The sequence below is a fragment of the Physeter macrocephalus genome, chromosome 19, assembly GCF_002837175.3.
Source record: "Physeter macrocephalus isolate SW-GA chromosome 19, ASM283717v5, whole genome shotgun sequence".
Lineage (NCBI taxonomy): Eukaryota > Metazoa > Chordata > Mammalia > Artiodactyla > Physeteridae > Physeter > Physeter macrocephalus.
In genome coordinates this window covers 63877298-63883407 of record NC_041232.1, presented here as the reverse complement: position 1 = coordinate 63883407, position 6110 = coordinate 63877298, and the positions used below count along the sequence as shown (strand labels likewise).

Here is a 6110-nt window from a genome sequence, read left to right as displayed (position 1 = left end):
CAGAGATTGTCCTTTGTTCTTAGGAGGTACACACTGAAATATTTAGAGGTGAAGAGTCATGATGCTGCAACTAATTACCAAATGACTCAAAAAATGCATACAAATACCTTGGCAGAGAAAGAGAGATAGCAGATACGGCAAAGTATTACCAATTAGGGAACCTAAAGGTAGAGTATATGGTTGTTCATTGCTCTATTTTGACAACTCTTCAGTAGTTATTTAACTTTTCAAAATAAAAATTGGGAGGAAAAGTATCTTTCAATAAAGATGCAAAATTACAGGAAATAAATTAGTTCTTTTCATGTTTAACCATATATAACCAAGTATATATTGTATAACACTAAATATCTATATCAAAATTAGTTATTTTATAATTCTTAAAATCTAGACATGGGCCCTCGTGAGATGTAAATGTTCTAAGACATTTAGCTCTCAGTATTTTTAGAAATGCCCTGTTATCATTTCTTTATGTAATTATTTTTTTGAAAAAAAAATAGAGGAGTAGATCAGCATTAAGACTGGAAATCAATGAATCTATTGTAAATCTGTAAATTCTAATGTTAAGATTTCATTAGGATATCAGAAATAACCAGCCTCAGCCCTATCTTCTACATTTTGTGGATAATTTTCCTGTGCTTAAACTTCCTATAATACTCAAAATTAATGGTAGCTTATGCAGCAATGGCTTTAGAAGTTTCAGTAACAGAAACTGGGAAAATTGATGGAGTTGGTAGGGGCTAGGACAATGTTAACAAATGAGTAGAGTTTTCCCTCTGTATCTTAGGGAATGGTTACAGGAGGATACCAAAATCAAGTCCCTTATCTAAAATGACATGGTATTTGGATATAACCTACACACATTCTCCTTTAAGCAATCTCTGGATTAGTTATAGTACCTTATACAATGTAAATACTATGTAAATAGTTGCTGGTGCATGGAAAATTCAAGTTTTGCTTTTGGAACTTTCTGGAAAAAAATTTTTTTCAAATATTTTTGATTTGCAGTTGATTGCATCCATGGACACAGAACCCAGGGATACAGAGGGCCTTGACTTTGAATAAATGAGACAGGTGAGTTTGCAAATCTTGAGTAGTTGGGCAAGTTATGTATGTGCTCATTGTTAATCTAACTGCTTCGGTGATAACTTCAAATTTGTTAATTAAGAAGAAGTTATTACCTTGGATGTGGTTTTGTCCTTATAACAAATACCTACTCTACAGAAAGTTCAAGTTGCCAAACAAGAACATCAGAAATGAAATGTAGACAGAAAATAATACAGACACTGATTTGCTGAACTTATTTTAAGTTTACCCCAGGTCTAGGTGTGTTCCAAATAGCTTAAGATATTTTCACAAACCTAAGTGAAGGATATATACAGTTGACCCTGAACAGCATGAGTTTGAGCTGCACGGGCTCATTTATGCGCAGATTTTTTTCAATAGTAAATACTACTGTACTACATGAGCAGAGGTTGGTTGGAACCTCCCATATGGAGGAACTGAGCATATGGAGGGCTGTCTATAAATTATATACAGACTTTTGACTGTATGGAGGGTGGGCTCTCCTACCCGCCATTCAAGGGTCAAGTGTATTTGTCTTTGTTCCTCTACCTGTTTGAAGGTTATTTGCAGTGTGTATATACTTACCAAGCCCTAAAATATCATTTAGTAATACAGGCATACCTCATTTTATTCTGCTTCACTTTATTGCATTTTTTTTGTTTTGTTTTGGTTTGTTTTTCATTGAGTATGTGGCAACCCTGCTTGGAGCAAGTCTACTGGTGCCATTTTTCGAACAGCATTTGCTCACTTTGTGTCTCTGCATCACACTTGGCAATTCTTACAATATTTCAAATTTTTTCATGATTATTATATTTGTTATGGTGATCTGTGATCAGTGATCTTTGCTGGTACTACTGTAATTGTTTTGGGTGCCACAAACCGCACCCATATAAGATGGCAAACTTAATTGATTATGTTGTGTGTGTGTTCTGACTGCTCCACTGGCGGGCTGTTCCCCTGTCTCTCTCCCTCTCCTCAGGTCTCCCTATTCCCTGAGACACAACAGTATTGAAATTAGGCCAACTCATAACCCTGCAGTGGCCTCTTAAGTGCTCAAGTGAAAGGAAGAGTCACACATCTCTCACATTATATCAAAAGCTAGAAATGATGAAACTTAGTGAGGAAGGCATGTGGAAAGCCAAGATAGGCTGAAAGCTAGGCCTTTTGCAAACATTTAGCCAAGTTGTGAATGAAAAGGAAAAGTTCTTGAAGGAAATTGAAAGTGGTACTCCAGTGAACACACAATGATGAGAAAGCAAAACAGCCTATCACTGATACAGAAGTTTTCATGGTCTGGATAGAAGATCAAGCCCCTCACAACATTCCCTTAAGCCAAAACCTGGTCCAGAGCAAGGCCCTAACTCTCTTCAGTTCTGTGAAGGCTGAGAGAGGTGAGGAAGCAGCAGAAGAAAAGTTTGAAGCTAGCAGAGGTTGGTCCATGAGGTTTAAGGAAAGAAGCTGTCTCTATAACATCAAAGTGCAAGGCGAAGCAGCAAGTGCTGATGTAGTAGCTGCAGCAAGTTATCCAGAATCTAGCTAAGATAATTAATGAGGGTGGTTAGACTAAACAACACATTTTCAATGCAGACAAAACAGCTGTCTATTGGAAGAGGATGCCATCTAGGACTTTCATAGCCAGAGAGGAGAAGTCAATGCCTGACTTCAAAGCTTCAAAGGACAGGCTGACTATCTTGTTAGGGGCTAATGGAGCTGGTGACTTGAAGTTGAAGCCAATCCTCACTTATCTTTCTGAAAATCTTAGGATCCTTAAGAATTATGCTAAATCTACTTTGCCTGTGCTCTATAAATGGAACAACAAGCCTGGATTACAGCACATCTGTTTACCACATGGTTTTCTGAATATTTTAAGCCCATTGTTGAGATCTCCTGCTCAGAAGAAAAGATAGCTTTCAAAATATGACTGCTCATTGACAAAGCATCTGGTCACCCAAGAGCTCTGATGGAGAGGTACAATGAGATTTATGTTGTTTTCATGCCTGCTAACACAACATCCATTGTGCAGCCCATGGATCAAGGAGTCATTTTGACTTTCAAGTCTTATTGTTTAAGATATACATTTTGTAAGGCTATAGCTGCCATACATAGTGATTTGAAAAGATTAACTCTAATTTTGAAAGATGTTCTACTGTGGGTAAAATGCTATCAAACATGATTGCATGCTACGAGAAATCGTTCATGAAAGGAAGAGTCAATAGATGTGGCAACTTCATTGTTGTCTTTTTTTTTCTTTAATTTTATTTCTTTATTTTTATAAAGCACGTTCTTATTAGTTCTCTATTTTATACATATTAGTGTATAGATGTCAATCAGAATTGCTGCAGCCACCCAACCTTCAGCAACTACCATGCTCATCAGTCAGTAGCCATCAACATTGAGGCAAGACCCTCCACCAGCAAAAAGATTAAGACTCGCTGAAGGTTCAGATGATGGTTAGCATTTTTAAGCAATAAAGTATTTTTAGATTAAGATATGTACATTGTTTTTTAGACATAAGGCTATTGCACACTTCAGTATTGTGGAAACATAACTTTTATATGCACTGGGAAACCAACAAATTCATGTTACTCACTTTATTGTGATATTCACTTTATTGCAGTGGTCTGCAACCAAACTGGCAGTATCTCCAAGGTACCTGCCATAACCTGTATAACCTGAGGTGTAACCATGCAGGCCCCTATTGGTCCTTCCCTTGACAGACCCCCACCCCCACCCCCACATCCTCCACCTGCCTCTTGTTGGTAGAAAAACTTTAACCACCTAGGCCTTCCCTGAGTTCCAAAGAGCAAACTTAATCAGAGAATGAGAAAATGCAGAAACAAAGGAAAACAGTCAAGACAAAAATAATAACAGTTTAACCATTAAACAAAGTCAAGGACCTTTAGTTCCTCCTCAAGGGCTATAGATAATATTCTGAGCCAAGTCCTTTGAGCTGTTTTGCAGATACAGAAACCGCCACCAGGTGGGAGAAGTTAACTGCGTGCTGCCCACAAGCCCATAGACCCCAGACCAGCTGGAACCAGAAGGTTGGTGATGTTGACTCCTGATTACCTCACCACCGACCAGTCAGAAGAATGTCTAGGAGCGGATCAGGTACCCTGAGACCCTCTGCCTCACCCTGTCTTTCAAAGCCTTTCCTTGAAATCCATCTGGAGTTCAGGTTTTTTGAGCATTAGCCACCCATACTCCTTGCTTAGCCCTGCAGTACACTGCACTTTCCTCCCCCACGGCCCCGTGTTGGTAGATTGGCTTTACTGTGTGCAGGCGAGCGGACCCAAGTTTGGTTCAGTAACAGTACACCTCCTTGGTTCTAAGTTTACCCTGCGAAATGCTAATGTTGGTGGAAGGGGACAACACTGTTGATGCCCTTCAGCCAAACGCCTCCTGGCACACACCTGTCTGTGAACAGGTTGGGTTTAACGCTGTTGCAACAGGAAGTCTGCACATCAAGGGCACACCTTAGGGAAGCGAGGGGCAGCTCAGTGAGAGGGTGTTGGACGTTGGCCTTCGGTTAGGTGATTTGGGGAGTCCAGAGATGCAGAGGTTCACTCTGGATTGGGTGCTGTTCAGAAGTAGGGTCAAGTCTTTGATTAGCTATTTCAGCATGATCCTATCTAGAAGGAGGGCAGATTGGAGCTAAAGCTGCAACTGGTGAAGAAGCTGCAGTCACCCATTAGCCAGGAGAGGGGTGTTTGGTATCATGTGGTTTGCACAGAGATCTTGTGTTTGTGTTTAGACAAAACTGTGAAGTAGTCTTGTGTTGTCTCCCTTCATTAGTCAGAGTGGGCTTGTCTGATCTCCTTCTGTGTGCAGAAGGAGATCACCGGGGCCTAGCTGGGAGCACCAGGCCAGCTTCTGCCACCACCCAGACCTACCTCTAAGTGTCAGACCAGGACCCAGATGTCGGCTGCTTTGTTCTTTCTCAGCTGCTACTAGATAAGTGTATGTTGTCTGAAATTTGGCTCCTGGCACACAGTTTTCCTGTTGAGGTCCTGAAGATAGGCCCTAACCTCTCTGGGAATGAGGTGGAGGCTTTCCTGAAGAGAGGTTATTCTTCCACCAGCCACCCAGAAAAGTTTGTCCATCCTTAATTGGAAGTTGGGTTCCAGAGGTAAGTTTTCAGCTGATCAGTATGTTGTGAACACATTTCTGTATCATGAAATATTTCAATAGGGTTCCCTAATGATGGGTGTTTAAGGGCACCTTCCCTGGAGATGTCTTATCCTGTACATTTGGGTGAGGCTGGTTATGTGAATTTTTAAAAAGATTTCCAGGTGATTTTTGTGTGTGCTCCTCTAGGTAATAAACAGTCTACCAACGTTTCCATACAAATGTTCAGTTTCTAGGCTCTCTGTTCTGCTCCAATGGTCAAATTTTCTATCTCTGTGCCAGTTTCACTCATCTGAATTACTAAAGTTTTATAGTAAGTCTTGGTACATATTAGGGAAAGCTTTCCCTCTTTGTCTTGAGGACCCTCTTCCTTATCCTTGGGCCTCTGCTCTTTCATATAAATTTTTGAATTAGCTTGTCAATTTTCACCAAAAAAAAACTGTAGTGAGATGGATTTTAATCTATAGGCCAACTTGGGGACAATGGACATTTTTGTGGTACGGAGTCTTCTTGTCTGTGAAATATATTTCTCCAATTTTTAAATGTTATTGTTTTTCACTTATATATAAGATCCTCCATACAGATCTTGTAAATATTTTCCCCACTGATTTGTAATGCCACCTCTACCATTTACAAAGTTATACATATGAGTCTATCTCTGGGCTCCCTGTCCTATTCCATTGATCCACTACACCAAAACTGCCTTGTTTAAATTGTGTAGCTCAGTAAGTCTTATTTTATAGGGAAAGTTTCTCTCTACCCCCAACTTGCAGGCTGTAGTTTGCCAAACCCTGGTTTAAGTGATCACAAAGCATCTTTGAATATAGGCCCCTGAATAGTTTCTTAAGCATTAAAAATTAACTTTTCAGCCAATGTGTAGTTACAGAGTTTTAAATTTCATTTAAATTTGTCACACCACT

At 39.8% G+C, this 6110-nt stretch overlaps 1 long non-coding RNA gene across 7 annotated transcripts in view; it reads left to right on the top strand.

The window, feature by feature from the left end:
- Positions 1 to 1002: 1002 nt before the first annotated feature.
- The window catches only part of LOC129391585 (uncharacterized), a 15497-nt gene continuing 10389 nt past the window's right edge, over positions 1003 to 6110 (top strand). For 3 of the 7 annotated variants that reach the window (XR_008615983.1, XR_008615981.1, XR_008615979.1), the window contains exons 1-2: positions 1003 to 1071; positions 2042 to 5191. This is a non-coding gene — a long non-coding RNA (uncharacterized lncRNA). The remainder of the gene's footprint in view (positions 1072 to 2041; positions 5192 to 6110) is intronic. The other 4 variants (XR_008615977.1, XR_008615980.1, XR_008615982.1 and 1 more) reach the window with 4 other exon arrangements.